The 17,636-nt window shown below is 37.7% G+C and overlaps 1 protein-coding gene across 3 annotated transcripts in view; it reads right to left on the minus strand.

Annotated features, from left to right (window-relative positions):
* The window catches only part of RPS6KA5 (ribosomal protein S6 kinase A5), a 184,413-nt gene that overhangs the window by 146,307 nt on the left and 20,470 nt on the right, over window positions 1-17,636 (minus strand). The gene's annotated exons all lie outside the window — the stretch shown is intronic.

Consider the following 17,636-nt stretch of genomic DNA (forward strand, 5'->3'; position numbering starts at 1 on the left):
ATCTGCTTCTCCTTCTTCCTCCATCCCTGCTCGTGTTCTCTCTCTCGCTCACTCTTTCAAATAAATAAATAAAATCTTTTAAAAAATGATAATCCTTAAATGACCATGAAATCATAAAGTACTTGCAGCAAAAGAAAAGATCAATTTTCAAAATGTTGTACATGAACTGTATCCATTTGTTAAAACTCAGAACTGTATGCCAAGAAGAGTGAATGCTACTGTATGTGAATTATACTTCGAAACAAAAATATGAGAGCTATAAAGAACCATGAAAGGTTTTTTTTGTTTTTTGGGTTTTTTCCCATGACAGTATTTTTTAAACATGAATGTTATAAAGAAGAGATTTTCAGATTCAACAAGAATTTTCTTGATGTTTACTTGGTTATTGTTTTGCACCCATATCTGTTTGTCAAAGGTAATGCTTACTTTTTAGAAAAGCCACATATTTTCTAACAGCCATATAAAGCTTCTAACTTATTTTTCAAAATGCACACATTTTTGGTACATCTTACACTACATCATCCAAGCAACTTGTTCTTCAATTTTATAAAAATAGATCATTTATTAATGCATTATTCTTAAATGTTACAAGTTTTTCTGTCCTTGCTATAATTGCATGTGATTTGATAACATATTATTTAATAAGCAGATGTGTGTGGGGGTGTATACAGACTTGGTGAACATAAACTTTGTGAACTAAATGTATGTGAAATGTCTGTGGGATTTCCAAAAGAAGATGACCAGTGGACAGTAAAGAATTTTATGATAGTAGATTATTTGAAAACTCACAATTATTATAAAACATACAGCTTTACAAGAACCATCAACTTGAATACTTCATTTCCTGGCCAGGTCCTATGACTGAGATTAATACACACAAAAATGTGAAGAAAAGGACAATTTAGGGAACAATATAGCACATCAAAAGGATTGCGTCAAAGTTTTTAGGAGATTTATTTTCACAGGTAAGCTTCCTCAGTATTAGTTTATCACTTAGTGTTAATTTATCCATCATTAGCTGACAGTTTATTTATTTTTTATTTTTTTAAAAGATTTTATTTATTTATTTGAGAGAGAATGAGAGAGAGCACATGAGAGGGGGGAGGGTCAGAGGGAGAAGCAGACTCCCTACCGAGCAGGGAGCCCGATGCGGGACTCGATCCCGGGACTCCAGGATCATGACCTGAGCCGAAGGCAGTCGCTTAACCAACTGAGCCACCCAGGCGCCCCATTAGCTGACAGTTTAAAGACAACCATGCTCTGAACCTGAATCTGGATAGACAAAGAACAGAGCCACACTACTGACACTCCGCATGGCTTGCCTTATTCTGAAGGTCTACCTTCATTTGCAGTGGGAGTCATGCTGCAGTATTTTGGCAAGCAAAGCATTAGATAACTTACACATGATAAAAACTGAAACCATTACAGCAAGGTAAACACTCCAGATTCCCAAGTGCCACAGAAATTATTTTGGTATTTGTTGACGTATTTTAAATTGTACCTTCCATGCAAGATGTAAAGCAGTTTTCAAACAGTCCAAAGTAATATTCCCAAGAGTCAGATTTCAATTTGATGTAAGAAAATACAGCAGCACTTTGTCCCTCCGAAGCTACAACCTCGTTTTTCCACTGCAATTCTATTGTCACCTCTAAGCCTGATTCTATTGTGAGAAAGAACTTTATCAACACCCTTTCCTTTTTCTAGTTTCCAGACTACCATCCTCTGACCCCCAAATCCGCAATTCAGAAGAAAAGGTCAAGGAGTGCTCTGGAAGGACTCTGGGGCACTAGAGCTCTACAGGACTGTGCTCCTCTGTTATCCCCTCCTTTTCTTATTTCAGACAGGAAGTGTGTAACCCATTCCCCTGAAACCATGTCCAGCAATTAACACCTCTGATTTTATGACAAGGGTATGAGCACAATGGTGTTGCCATATAACAAGTCACAGAGCTTTTGTGCCTCTTAAACACTATGATAGTGCTCCCTGGTCACTTAAATTTTTTTTCTTATTTTAAAATGATTTCAAAATCTAAAGTTGCCAATGGACAACTCTCATATTCAGAATTACCCATTTTTAACGTTCTGCCACACTTCTCTTATTCGTACACTCACACGTACACACACACTTTCATACATGACTTATTTTTTCTGATCTATTCAGAGTAGTTTGCACATATCATGCATCTTTGTCCCTTAATATTTTGGCACTTCTAAAAATGCTTTTAAGTAACCTCAGTATAGTTAGCAAATTCAAAGATTTAATATTGATAAAATACTTTAATCTATGGTCCCTACCCTGATTTGTCAACTGTCTGATCTTCTTTGTGATTGTTAATTTTACGTGTCAGCTTGGCTGGACTATATGGTGCCCAGATATGTGGTCAAACATTATTCTGGGTTTTTCTACGAGGGTGTTTCTTTGGATAAGACTAATATTTCATTAGTAGACTTTGAGTAAAGCAGATTGTCTTCCATAAAGTCAGGTGTGTACACAAGCCTCCATCATCAAATGGAAGTGGTACACATGAGATTGGGGCTGAGCAGGCCCCGAAAGCAAACAATGTGAACAAGTGGCGCAAATGCCCGTGGTCTCCACTCCTGCCACTCTACCTGTGCTCTCCCAGCCTGCACCTATGGCCTCATGGGGAGGTCCCTAAGATCAGTAGATAGAAAAGACAAGACCCAGGCCTGGGTACAGATGGTTCTACACAACATGCAGCCAACACGTGGAAGCGGATGGTTATAACACCACAGCTCCTTTCTGGGATATTCCTCAAGGACTGTGAAGGCACCATGTGATGAGTTACAGAAATGAAGACTGCAATTGTCACGGGTATTTCTTCCTTATTTTGTTATTAGTGTGTGCGTTCGCGCGTGCACTTGCATAAAACAAATATCTTTGTTCTCTCTCCTTATTCCCTTATCATGTAACATATCATGTATTGACTTTACATCATAGTATTTAATTTACAGGATGGATATCAAGAAGAAAAGTAAACATCACTCAAGAACTGTGAATCCTCTTCTGCAAAAATGGTTAGTGTGTTTTCTGTTGTACACAGGATAGCTGTATCATGTTAGCTGCAAGTTTCACCTTGTTTTTCTCTTTACTTGGAGGTTAAGTATGATTTAAGGAGATGGCATATGGATATTTGGTCAAATAGTCAAGCATTATTCTGGGTGTTTCTGTGATGGTGTTTTTGAATAGCACTTAAATCTATGGACTTTAAGTAAAGCAGATTGTCTTCCACAATGTGGGTGGGCCTCATATGATCAGTTGAAAGGCTAAATAGAACAAAGAGACCAGTCTGTCCTGAGGAAGAGAATTCTCCAGCACACTGCCTTCAGAAGAGAATTGGATCATCACCTCTCCTGTCTCCAGCCTGCTGGCCCACCTTTGCAGATTTTGGATTTGCTAGCCTCCAGAATCACATGAGCCCATTCTTTATAATAAATCTTTTTTTACACACACACACTCTCTCTCTCTCTCTCTCTCTCTCTCTCTGTGGTTCTGTTTTTCTGGAGAACCTCAACTAACACATCCTTTAATAGCACTTTCTCCTTGAGTATAAAATCCAGTATGCAATCACATATTGCATTTATTTTGTCATGTCCCTTTAGTCTTGTTTAATCTGGAAGACTTCCTCAAGCTTGGTATTTTACAACTGATGTTTTTGAAGCATAGAGATCATTATTGCTGTTTAAGCAGAATTCTGTTTGACTGAAGTCTGCTCATGACTCAGGTTGTGCATGCCAGCTCGAGTACTACTTAAGTGATATGTGCTTCTCAGGGTATTACAACCAGAAGCATACAATGTTTGTCTGTCCCATATTGGTGACGTTAGTTTTATTGATTTATTTTTTATTTACTTATTTTATTTCTTATTTTAAGTAGGCTACACACCCAACATGGGGCTCGAGATCAAGAGTCACATGCTCTACCTGCTAAGCCAGCCAGGCACCCTGGTGATGTTAGTTTTGATCACCCAGTCAAGGTGGTCCAGTTTCTCGATTATATAGGTACTGATCTTCCTCCTGCAATAAGCAATCTGTGGAGAGACACTATAGGGCCACTAAGACATCCTGTTCCTCATCAAACTCTTACACCTAGACTTAGCATCCACTGATGATTCTCACCTAAACCAATCTTTACTATATGGTTACAAAATAATAAAATCTTTAACAAATAATAACAACAATAACTAATGATAATTTTAATAATATTTTAATAATAATTTTTGTAATAATAATTTTCCACCTCTTCCACCCCTTCTATGTTTATCAGTTAGCACTGTACTTTAAGAAGAGTCCTCCCAGGCGCCTGGGTGGCTCAGATGGTTGAGCGACTGCCTTCGGCTCAGGTCATGATCCTGGAGTCCTGGATTGAGTCCCGCATCGGGCTCCCTGCTCAGCAGGGAGTCTGCTTCTCCCTCTGACCCTCCCCTCTCTCATGTGCTCTCTCTCTCATTCTCTCTCTCTAATAGATAAAAAAATCTTAAAAAAAAAAAAAGAAAAGAGTCCTCCCTTCTTCCTATCATCAGAGTATTCATGGATGACCATTTTTTAAGTGGCCTAAAATTCATTCCTGTCCTTAATATTTTTCTGCAGAAAATGACCCAGATTTGGTCTGTGGAAGCATCTTCAAGCTGGCTTGTGTCCTGACATGACCCCTTCATTTATTTTCTTCCTTCCTTCCTTTTTAGCATTTCTTTGCTTCCTCTTACAAGTAGCCTTGATTCCTTTTAAGGGTAAATGGTATTAGGAGCCAAGATCTGGGTGCCAGGTGTGCTCACTGCTACTGGGAGATCTTGCCTTCTAGGCCTTTTCATGAACAGAGCTAGGATATGTATATTTATGCCATTTTATATATATTTAGGTCTTCCGTACATAAATACTTATGCTGTGTATGGGCTTATGTTGTACACGGACTTATACTGTATACACATGTAGTATGTATGTTTCAAAATACTGTAAGAGATGCCTCATTCAGTTGGTGTAACCTATTTGCTTATAATTTTCTAATGTAGAAAATGATCTGTATATGAAATCATTTGACCTTAAACTTATTTACTGGTTTAAGTCATATGAAATGAACCAAAAAGCATATGGCCAACTCACCCAGAAAAATAAGATCATGATGAGTACAAGAGTAATGATCTAACTCTGAATGATGAAACCCAAATATTATAACATTGAACCAATGGAATGTGAAGTACACCAATAATGTCCATGTTTCTAGATAGTCTGCCAGGCCATCGCTAAGCCACTTCCCATCAAGTAACTGGTGCTCACCTCCCTCTATACTTCCAAGAAATATCCGAATGTCAGCAACTAGAGGATACATGGTGGGGAAGCTGAAGCAGAGAAAGAGGCTGAACGATCTGAAGAGGCAGGTCCTAACATCCCTTTCCAACCATCTTTTTAGCTTGGAAATAAATGCTTAAATTTGAGAATGTTTACATGATTTGCATGGTTTCTTAGTTCTGCTTCTGGATGTTTCATCGTGAAAAACTAGATTTTTGCTGTGACCTCAAGTAAAACTGAAATCAAATCTAAAATTGGGAACAAACATGTACACATACTTATGTCCTAAGTGTTTTTATGCAATACAAATTACGAAGAGTTATATACACAATGTAATTTAAGGTTTATATGCTGTTCTTTTATGTGCGGCCCCATCTTGTTTTAGTCCCAGCTCTATAAATAAATATTACCAGCTCATCAACAGTCCTTTTCCCCAGTCTCTTTGGATGGAACTCACTGTCTAGCAGATTCCTCAGGAAGACCACTTGTGTAGGATATTCTCTGAGTTCTTGCATACTCAAAACTTTTTCGGGCGCCTGGGTGGCTCAGTCGTTAAGCGTCTGCCTTCGGCTCAGGTCATGATCCCAGGGTCCTGGGATCGAGTCCCACATCGGGTTCCCTCCTCGGCGGGAAGCCTGCTCTCCCTCTCCCACTCCCGCTGCTTGTGTTCCTGCTCTCGCTATCTCTGTCTCTGTCAAATAAATAAATAAAATCTTTAAAAAAACAAAACAAAACAAAACAAAAAAAACCTTTTTCTATAGCCTCAATCCTGAAGGCAACTGGCTGAGTATAATCCTTGGTTTGCATTTCCTTTCCTTAAGTTGCATTTTTTTTTTTAAGTCACTCCAGGGTTGCCCTGCTGTGTATGTTGTTTTTGAGAAGTCTGGTGTCAGCTAATTATTCTACCATTGTGTAATTTATTTGATCTTTTGGCCCAAAGCTCTGAGAATTTGTTTAATCTTTAAAGTCTGATAGTATTACTACTGTATGTATGATATGTCTCACAGCTTTTCTCCAATGCCCCTTATTCATTTTCATTGGAATCTATTCTTCCTTTGGGTCTTTGTTATTTAGTCTTCATTCCAATATAATTGTTTTTTCTTTTCTTTTCTTTTCTTTTTTTCCTAATCTGATCAACTCTCATTGCTGAATTTTTGGAGGGTTTTGTTTTGTCCATTTCTTGTTTAGTTTTTGAATATCTGATTTAAGGTGTTCTTCAACATCACCTAGTGCTTTTCTAAGGATATTTATTCAGTTGGGAGTATTGTATTCCTATGTTTCTTTTGCATAACAGCTGCATTTAGGGGAGACTAAATCCAGTATTAGCTGGAATGTTTGATTTGCATTTTCTATTTTCTTTTTATAACAGCTTTGCATTTTCTTTTTTTTTCTTCTATTTTTAGGTCTTTGGTCTACAGGGTTCCTAGTGGTATAAAAGGAGCCTATCAGTTTAGTGGGGTTCACTTTGTTTAATGGGTGACAGGAAAGCATTAGTGGGTAAGTTATCTTGTTTCTGCAAGGTCTGTAATTTTCTCCTTTTCTTTCTTTCCCTTCACTGGCCACATTCCCAAGATGCTCACACCTTCCTTAGTTATTCTGCTCTAGAAGCAATTCTTCTTTAACATTGCCACTTCTGATCCTCCTCCTGTTTGCCCTTTCCTTGGCCAAAGCTGTGAGCTACTAAGTCCCAGGGTTGGGAATCAGTATTTTCCAACATACTGTTGACACTCTCTTTCTGAGGGTGATCTTTGCCTGTGTTTTGCCTCAGTTTTCTGTGCTTCTCTCTTCTTTTTCAAAGACTCTCTTAAGACTTCCCTCTCCCATTCTATGACCCGCAGGACTTCTGTAGCAAGGGTTCTGCCAGAATTTGGTATGGTTTTTCCTTCCCTACTTAGATGTAATCTGAAGAGTATGGTATTCCCTATCTTCCAGCAAAGCTGATGATACGGGTCATAGGTAGTTTTATCTTTTTTTTTTTTCTTCTTATAACAGACTTTTTTTTTTTTTGGCATTTTTTTATTATATTATGTTAATCACCATACATTACATCATTAGTTTTAGATGTAGTGTTCCATGATTCATTATTTGCACATAACACCCAGTGCTCCATGCAGAACATGCCCTCTTTAATACCCATCACCAGGCTAACCCATCCTCCCACCACCCTCCCCTCTAGAACCCTCAGTTTGTTTTTCAGAGTCCATCATCTCTCATGGTTCTTCTATTTAATATTATGAGTTTTGGGGGGGGCAGCAATGTATGTGGAGATTTGGAATCAGGCAACTGTCATTATCCTCTAAATCTAAAAGATCTATCCTTGCTCATGGTTAAAGTGTCATTTCTGAAGTCCTCTCTTCTCCCACCCCCCAAAAATCTTCAAGGCAACTAGGAAGTTTCCAGCTTGGTCTGGGAGTCTCTTAGAAGTGCTCCAAAAGTTAAAAACCTTCCAACCCATCCCCACCTGGCCCTCAATTGAAAGCTAAATATCAGTATCCTTTTTCTGTTAAAAAAAAAAAATGGTGGATTCTTTGCAGCATTATAGTCTTAAAAAATTCCAAATGCCTTCATACAAGATTTTCCCTATAGGAGGTTTTATCACTGAGAATCATCTAAATTACATTACAGTAATGTATTACCCCAAAATTTCAGTGGCTCAAAACAAGTTTACTTCTCATTCATTCTTCATGTGCACTGTGGTTTACCTAGGGGTTCTGTTTCATGTCTTCTTTACTCCAGTAACTAGGATCACAGAGAAGCCACCATCTAGAGTACTGTCAGTTGCTAAAGCAGTGGGAATAAAAAGCTTTGAAGGGTGTCATACTGGCAAATTTTTTTCAAATTTTTATTTAAATTCTAGTTAGTTAACATATAGTGTAATATTGGTTTCAGGAGTAGAATTTAGTGATTTATCACTTACATACAATACCCAGGACGCACCCCAACAAGAGCCCTCCTTAATCCCCATCACCCATTTAACCCATCCTCTACCCACCTCCCCTCCAGCAACCCTCAGTGTGTTCTCTATAGTTAAGAGTCTCTTATGGTTTGTTTCCCTCTCTCTCTTTTGTTCTGTCCCCTTTCTATGTTCATCTGTTTTGTTTCTTAAATTCTACATATAAGTGAAATCATATGGTATCTGTCTTTCTCTGAATGACTTATTTCACTTAGCATAATTCCCTCTAGCTCCATCCACATTGTTGTAAATGGCAAGATTTCATTCTTTTTGATGGCTGAGTAGTATTCCATTGTGTGTGTGTGCGTGTGTGTGTACATCTTCTTTATCCATTCATCAGTCAATGGACACCTGGGCTCTCTCCCCACATTGGCTATTGTTAATAATGCTGCTATATAAACATCGGGATGCATATACCCCTTTGAATCTGTATTTTTGTATCCTTTGGGTAAATATCTCATAGTGCAATTGCTGGGTCCTAGGGTGGTTCTATTTTTTTTTATTTAAATTCAATTAGCCAACATATAGTACATCATTAATTTAAGATGTAGAGTTCTGTTATTCATCAGCTGCATATAACACCCAGTGCTCATCACATCACACGCATTCAAATTGGCAAAGAAGAAGTCAAACTCGCACTCTTTGCAGGTAACGTGATACTTTATGTGGAAAACCCAAAAGACTCCACTCCAAAATTGCTAGAACTCATACAGAAATTCAGCAACATGGCAGGATATAAAATCAATGCACAGAATTCAGTTCCATTTCTATACACTAACAATGAGACAGGAGAAAGAGAAATTAAGGAATCAATCCTATTTACAATTGCACCAAAAACCATAAGATACCAAGGAATAAACCTAACCAAAGAGGTGAAGGATCTATACTCTAAAAAAACTACAGAACACTTACCCGAGAAATTGAGGAAGACACAAAGAAATGGAAAAATATACCATGCTCATTGATTGATTGGAAGAACAAATATTGTTAAAATGTCTGTACTACCCAGAGCAATCTACACATTCAATGCACTCCCCATCAAAATACCATCAACATTTTTCACAGAACTGGAACAAATAATCCTAAAATTTGTATGGAACCAGAAAGGACCCCAAATAGCCAAAGAAAGGTTGAAAAAGAAAACCAAAGCTGGTGGCATCACAATTTTGGACTTCAAGCTCTATTACAAAGCTGTAATCATCAAGACAGTATGGTACTGACACAAAAACAAACATATAGATCAATGGAATAGAACAGAGAACCCAGAAATGGACTCTCAACTCTGGCCAACTAATCTTTGACAAAGCAGGAAAAGAATATCCAATGGAAAAAAGACAGTCTCTTCAACAAATGGTGTTGGCAAAAATGGACAACCACATGTAGAAGAATGGAACTGGAGCATTTTCTTACACCAAACACAAAGATAAGCTCAAAATGGATGAAAGACCTAAATGTGAGACAGGAATCCATCAAAATCCTAGAGAACACAGGCAGCAACCCCTTTGACCTTGGCTGCAGCAACTTCTTGCTAGACACGTCTCCAAAGGCAAGGGAAGCAAAGGCAAAAATGAACTATTGGGACTTCATCAAGATAAAAAGCTTTAGCACAGAAAAGGAAACAGTGAACAAAACTAAAAGGCGACCTACAGAATGGGAGATGATATTTGCAAAAGACATATCAGACAAAGGGCTAGTATCCAAGATCTATAAAGAACTTATCAAACTCAACACCCAAGAAACAAATAACCCACTCAATAAATGGGCAGAAGACATGAACAGACATTTCTCCAAAGAAGACATACAAATGGCTAATAGACACATGAAAAAATGTTCCACATCACTTGGCATCAGGGAAATACAAATCAAAACCACAATGAGATACCACCTCACACCAGTCAGAATGGCTAAAATTAACAAGTCAGGAAATAACAAATGTTGGCAAGGATGTAGAGAAAGGGGAACCCTCTTATACTGTTAGTGAGAATGTAAGCTGGTGCAGCCACTCTGGAAAACAGTATGGAGCTTCCTCAAGAAGTTAAAAATAGAGCCTCCCTACAACCCAGCAATTGCACTACTGTGTATTTACTCCAAAGATACAAATGTAGTGATCGAAAGGGGCACCTGCACCCCAATGTCTATAGCAGCAATGTCCACAATAGCCAAACTATGGGAAGAGCCCAGATGTCCACAGACAGATGAATGGATAAAGAAGATGTGGTGTGTACACACACACACACACACACACACACACACACACACCAGAATATTACTAAACCATCAAAAAGGATGAAATTTTACTATTTACATTGACATGGGTGGAACTGGAGGGTATTATGCTGAGCAAAGTAAGTCAGAGAAAGATAATTATTGTATGGTTTCACTCATATGAGGAATGTAAGAAACAGCACAGAGGATCATAGGGGAATGGAGGAAAAACTGAAAGGGCATGTGATGTGATGGATAGTTCTATTTTTAACTTTTTGAGGAACCTCCATCCTGTTTTCCAGAGTGGCTGCACCAGTTTGCATTCCCACCAACAGTGTAAGAGGGTTCCCCTTTCTCCACATCCTTGCCAACATCTGTTGTTTCATGTGCTGTTAAATTTTAGCCATTCTGACAGGCGTCATACTGGCAATTAAAGGCACAAGGCCTGACGTCTTATATGTGACCTCTGATCAATTTCATTGGGCTGAACTAGTCACATGACTCCACTCAGCTACAAATAGACCTGTCTTGGGCCAGTAGAACCAGAAATCCCTGCAATAGAAACTGCATCTTAAACCTAAAATATGCCTAAATAATTCTGTTAACAGCAATAAGAAAATGTACTTCTTAGCATGTGAAAACTAGATTGACTCTTAATACTAAAACCAAAGAAATCATGATCTAATGAAATTCAAATGACATGCAGTAAATCCAAATAAGCCTGTCAAATACATGTAATATTTTAGTTGGCCAAATGATGGCAACTAAAAAGCTTTAATCAGAATTTCCATTAAACAAATTTAGCTATTACCAAAGTTAAAGCCTATTGCCAACATTAAATTATGGAAGATAAGTGTATCCATGATACCCTTCTGGAGAGAATTACATAATTTTTAATAAAGGGAATCACTAATATATGCACACATAGGCTTACATTTATATGCCCAGAGATGTTTACCTACATATAGATTTAGATGTTATTAACTACCTGTTTAACTTAAATATATCAGCATAGCTGTAAGGGTAGTAAACACAGAGGAAAGTATTTAATTTTGGATTTATAGTAGTTCTTAATTTGGGCTATATATCAGGAAGATAAACAGGCAAGTTCTAAAGTATCTATAATATCTCGACAATAGTAAGTTGATAAGCATAAACATTTTTTATAAGTCAAGGACATCCATGGTAAAGGAAGATTAACCAGAGAAAAAGATTTTTTCTTTCTTTGCTATGTACCTGCAAAAGGGAACTTTAAAGGAATATTACAATAATTAAAAATTGAATACCCACAGACTCCTTGTGGGAAGTAACATAAAAAATTACATTTTGCTTTCCTATTATTTGCTTTATTATTGCCTTCCATTTCAACAGCTACTAAAACGAAGATGAGAAACATACTAGCTTTTAAAAAGGGCTTTCCAGAGGCACCTGGATGGCTCAGTCAGTTAAGCACCCAACTCTTGATTTTGGCTCAGATCAGGATCTCGCGGTCGTGGGACTGAGCTTCGTGTGGGGCTCCACACTCAGCAGGGAGTCTGCTTGGAATCTCTCTCTCCCTCTCCCTCTACCGCACCCCCCTCCCCACACTCTCTCTCTCTAAAATAAATAAATCTTTTTAAAAAATTAAAATATAAAATAAAAAGGGCTTTCTACTTTACTCAGCTGCCCTTATTTATGATACTGAAATTGTCTGCCAAAAAAAACGGAGAAAAGATATTAAGATTTCATATTAACAAAAAGGGTAGTAACTGGGCAACAGTTAAGCAAAAGCATACCTATAAAAATTTCATCCTAATTAAAAAATTAAAACCCCGGGTATACTTTGAAACATTTGTTCTACAAACATTTAACCACTTCTAATTACACATAGCATTCTAGAACAGTAGAGGCTTAGAGCCTCACTGTGTAGGTTAGAACCCACACTCCATTTCCTAGCGATGCATTCTCAGACAAGTTGCTTAACCTCTCTCTGTATCTCTGTATCCTCCATTGTAAAATGAGAATACTAATAGTACCAGCCTTGTAAAATTTTGCTGTGGGATGGAAAGAGCTAAAATATTCAAAATTCTTAGTAAACTCAGTTTCTGGCCAAACCAGATACTGTACAGATTAAATAAGCTAATGCAGGCACACACTCATGCCACATATATATAGTAAGCGCGCAACAGGTTAACTGTGGCTATAAGTCACTGAAATGAAATCATTTACTGACTTCTAATCTCAAGACGGGAAAGACCTTTCTATATCCTAGTCTTTCCAAAAAACTGCTCCCAAACAAGGTAAACAAGAAACAGAAACACACTCCACAATTAATAATACCCAAAGAATTCTATAATCCTGAGCTACAAGGCTTGAGGATAGAAAACATTTGAAAGAATCGTGGGGCGCCTGGGTGGCTCAGTCAGTTAAGTGTCTGACTTCAGCTCAGGTCCTGATTTCAGGGTCCTGGGATCAAGCCCCGCATCCGGCTCCCTGCTCAGCAGGGAGTCTGCTTCTCTCCCTCTGCCAATCTCCCTGGCTCATGTTCTCTTTCTCTCTCTCAAATAAATAAATAAAATCTTAAAAAAAAAAAAAAAAAAAAAGAACGGTCAATGACTCAGGAGAAGGGAGAAAGGTCAAGTCAAAATGCCTGAGCAAGCTAAACTACCTCTGGGGACCCCAACAAAGCTTGGGATATGGAGGCATAGGTAACCATGGACTGACTGGGAGGAGGGAAATGAAACATGAAAACAGGGAAAATGGCTGAAAGCCCTTCAAGGAATTTTACTCCACAGGTCCCCACACTCACATGACACAGGATTAATTTGGGGATGAAAAGAACCAGATCTGGGGTTATCAGATATAGCAAGGGACAAGGATGAGGCAGGAGACCAAAAACAAAAAATTAAATAGAAGTCCACATATCCCCTGCTCGCTCCAAAAGCAGAGGACCAGCCTAGTGCTCCCCAAATAATAGTCTGAACGACCCTTCTTGGGAGAAATGGACAATCTTGAGTAAAAGCCATACTGATACTGACATGTGGAGTTCCCAATACAAAAGCTCTACTGTATAAGCCTCCAACTAGCAAGGGAAGTATCCCTCACACAAAGTTTCTAACCAGTGTTTTAGTGTCTCACTCAGGTTACCAGTCAAGGATCACAAAGTAATTGAGGAAAATACCTAACATATAAGACATCAAAATAAACAAGAAAAAAGGGAAATCAGAAGAAAGAGTGGTAATGCAAGGTACAAGAAAAATAAAGCTTTATAGAAAGTATAATTCATATCCTTAAAGAAATATATTTTATGGGGCGCCTGGGTGGCTCAGTCGTTAAGCATCTGCCTTCAGCTCAGGTCATGATCCCAGGGTCCTGGGATCGAGTCCCACATCGGGCTCCCTGCTCAGCGGGAAGCCTGCTTCTCCCTCTCCCACTCCCCCTGCTTGTGTTCCTGCTCTCCCTGTCTCTCTCTGTCAAATAAATAAAATCTTTAAAAAAAAAAAAAAAAAAAAGAAATATATTTTAACACAAATGGGGTACAATTTAAAAGGAATAAACTGATGGGGTGCCTGGCTGGCCCAGTCTGTAGAGCATGCAACTCTTGATCATGGGGTTTTAAGTTCGAGCCCCACGCTGGGTGTAGAGATTACTTAAAAATAAAAGTCTTAAAAAAAAAAAAAAAAAGGAGGGGCCCTTGGGTGGCTCAGTCAGTTAGGCAGCCGACCCTTGATCTCAGCTCAGGTCTTGATCTCAAGATTGTGAGTTCAAGCCCCACACTGGTCTCCGTGCTAGGCATGGAGCCTACTTAAAAAAAAAAAAAAAAAAAAGGAGAATAAAGTGAAAAGTAAGTGTTTAGAAATGTTTAATATCTGAAAAAAAATGCCTTGAAGATCTGGATGATAAAGTAAAAGAAATAGGCCAAAAGTAAAGTAAAAAATGGAAGAAGATGAACAACAGGGGAGAAAAATAAGAATGTTACAAAATAATCTAAAAGAATTCTAGAAAGTGTGAATAAAAGAACCAAGAGGAAGAAATTATCAAATCTATAATTCAAAAAACAGGAGTAAGTGCATCATTCCCAAGACGATAATGAAGTAAAGTCCCATGATGACAATTATGAAGTTGTAGAGAGGGCAACAAATCCTGATGAAAAAAAGACAGAAGGTTCCAGAAGGAATGTCATCAAGAAAAAAGTAGAGCTCATGGATCATCACATCTACAGAAAATCATATTGAAAAGTATTTTACAGAGCTGTTAAAAACATGTGGTAACACTCAGAGTCTCAGAGAAAATTAAATAAATGAAAAGATTGGGGTAATTTAACTCTAGGAAAAAAATTTTTATGTAATGAAGGAAACAAAAACATGAAACATTTAGCTCAGCAATGAATATTTAGCTATTTACTAAGGGTTGAATATGGATTCAACCAAAATTGTAATGTAACTCCATTATTGTAGATGGGCAAAGAAATAAAGGTCTACGTTTGAGGACTCAAGAGCTTTTAAATTGGTAGGCAATTTAATTGGTAGGCAATATTAGAAGAGAGTACAAACTGAGAATGGAAGGTCAGGAGGGTCAGGGACTGATTTTGCTTCAGTGTAAGCCTTGTAGTGCTGTGACTAAGTATCAGCACCACGCTCTAACCAACTGAGCTAACCGGCCAGCTATGTGACTAAGTATCTACATGGATTATTTTGTTGAGCACTCTTTATGGCAGACACTACACGTTGGTCCACCTAACAACACTGGTCTCCACCACCTCCTTCCTTGTCTAGAGAGGTCAGGAAGCTAAATACTCAATTTCACAGCCTCCCTTGCAGAAGGATGGCCATATGACACCATGTGGCCCAAAACAAAACATACAGAAAAGTCTGTTGAACATAAAAATTCAACAAGCATTGTTAAGCAGAGTTGGAGGGTCCCAGCCAAACACATAAAATCAGAAAGATTTTTTTACTGTATCTAGCAACACTCAGAAACCCAAAAGAAAAAAAGTGACTTTACTGTATCTAGCAACACTCAGAAACCCCCCCAAAAAAAAGTTACAAAAAAGTTGTAACTTAGAATTTTAAAGATAACTTTTATGTTGGTTTACAACAATACATGCCAATCTCAAAAGCTTATCATCGCTACTGATAAGGTAGCAGTGTTCACACTAATTTGGAGGTTCAGCAAATTCAACACCCAGAGTTCAAATACAAGCCCCCAACTGAGAAAAACAGGCCTCCAAGATTTGTGGAAAGCACATTCACTTCACAAAAGACAACATTAATCCTTAGAGCTTCACCCAGATAATTTTATCTAAAATCAGACAGCAGAGAAGCAGCAATGAAATCCAGGGCAAGCATCATGGAGAATGGAAACAAGAAACAAAGGAAGAAAAAAGGAAATACTATAAAAAGTAAACAAAATAGTTCTAAAAAGCACCGCAGTCTAGGACCACCTGAGTATGGGAACACCAACAGTCTCACACATCTTCAGCACTGCTATCAAAACACAGCATAATCAATGTTTTTCATAGTCATTTTAAAAAAGAAAAGGTTAAATTATATCCAGAAAACTCTGTTAAGAAAGGGTATCAGTTTCATTTGTAGGATTTAGTGATTCATTACTTACATACTCATCAGAACTAATACTACACTGTATGTTAACTAACTGGAATTTAGGGGACCCTGGGTGGCTCAGTCAGTTAAGCGTCAGCCTTCGGCTCAGGTCATGATCCCAGGGTCCTGGGATGGAGCCCCACGTCGGGCTCCTTGCTCAGCGGGGAGCCTGCTTCTCCCTCGGTCTGCTGCTCCTCCTGCTTGTGCTCTCTCCCTCTCTCTCTCTGACAAATAAATAAATAAAATCTTAAAAAAAAAAAAAAACCTAACTGGAATTTAAATAAAAACTTGGAAGAAATAAAAAAGAAAGTTAGGGATACAAGGCATGTAACCTCAAGGCATGCAGCATAAAGAACTACTTTTACACAAAGACAAACAATCCAACAGAAAACCCAGTTTTTAAAAAAGGGGGCACGTAACAAGAACCAACAATTTCACAAAAGAGGAAAACCAAATGGTCAATAAACCTATTAAACCTATCAATTTCAGGGAATTGCTAGTTCAAAAAGAGAGATTACCTTACTTCCATCAAATTGATAAAAATTAAAAACCTGGTAATATCAAGAGCTGGCAAATAAAGTAAAATTAATTCCTGTCATACTGGTAGAGATATGAACTGATAACATCAATTTCAAAGGCAATTTAGCAATACGAATAAAGTTGAAGGTGTGCATACCTACAACTCAGTGATTCCATTCCAAGGTATATGCCATAGATGAACTCTTGCACATATGTATGTGAAGACATATGCAACAGTCAATATTATTTCATGACAGCAAAAAATTAAAAACCTAAATGTCCATCAACAGGACAACAGATAAAGAAATTATTATATAATCATACAGGTGAATACCATACAGCAGTGAAAATAAATTTTAAAAAGTTATAAAATGTCCATACAAACAACTCTCACTTACAATGTTAGCAAGGAAGGATGTGGATAATATAGGTAATAAGGACACACCTATGGGTAATAAAGATATGTATATAACATAATGTCATTTATGTAAAGAGAAAGACATGTAAAACATCATTATGTACTGTAATTTATGGACATATACCTACGCTACAGAAGTATAAAAGCATTAATTGGGATGACAAAAACTAAATTCAGGATAGTGGTTACTTCTGAAAAGGAGGACAAAGAGAAGAATGGGATCAAGGAGGGGTACAGAGGCTTCAACTGAATTAGCAATGCTTTGTTTCCTGAAAAACAGATATTAGCTCAACATCACAAAATATTAAGATTATATAATGCTAGTTGGTAGGTTTATGGGTGTTCATTCGTTACAGCTATCAGAAAAGATACATGCTTTTAAAAGTGACTTCTTAAACAAAACAAAACAAAACAAAACACTAAAGTAATGAGAATTGACAAATTTCTAAAGATACAAAAACAGCTTTTCTTCCTTGGCTTGCCACCCTCACTCCTCACCACCACAGACCTTGTACCACCTCCAACTTGAAAATAAATAAATGAATAAATCAAGGTATGTGCTTCTGAGGCAGGGTGAAAAATCAGTCATGGAAAAAAAAAAATGCTAGGTAGAGCTGTTTCTAGAGTCCAAAATTATCTGTATTCACAGCCAGTTT

The sequence above is a fragment of the Mirounga angustirostris genome, unplaced genomic scaffold, assembly GCF_029215605.1.
Source record: "Mirounga angustirostris isolate CCGP_5_RB_7025 unplaced genomic scaffold, mMirAng1.0.hap1 SCAF_9, whole genome shotgun sequence".
NCBI classification, from domain to species: domain Eukaryota; kingdom Metazoa; phylum Chordata; class Mammalia; order Carnivora; family Phocidae; genus Mirounga; species Mirounga angustirostris.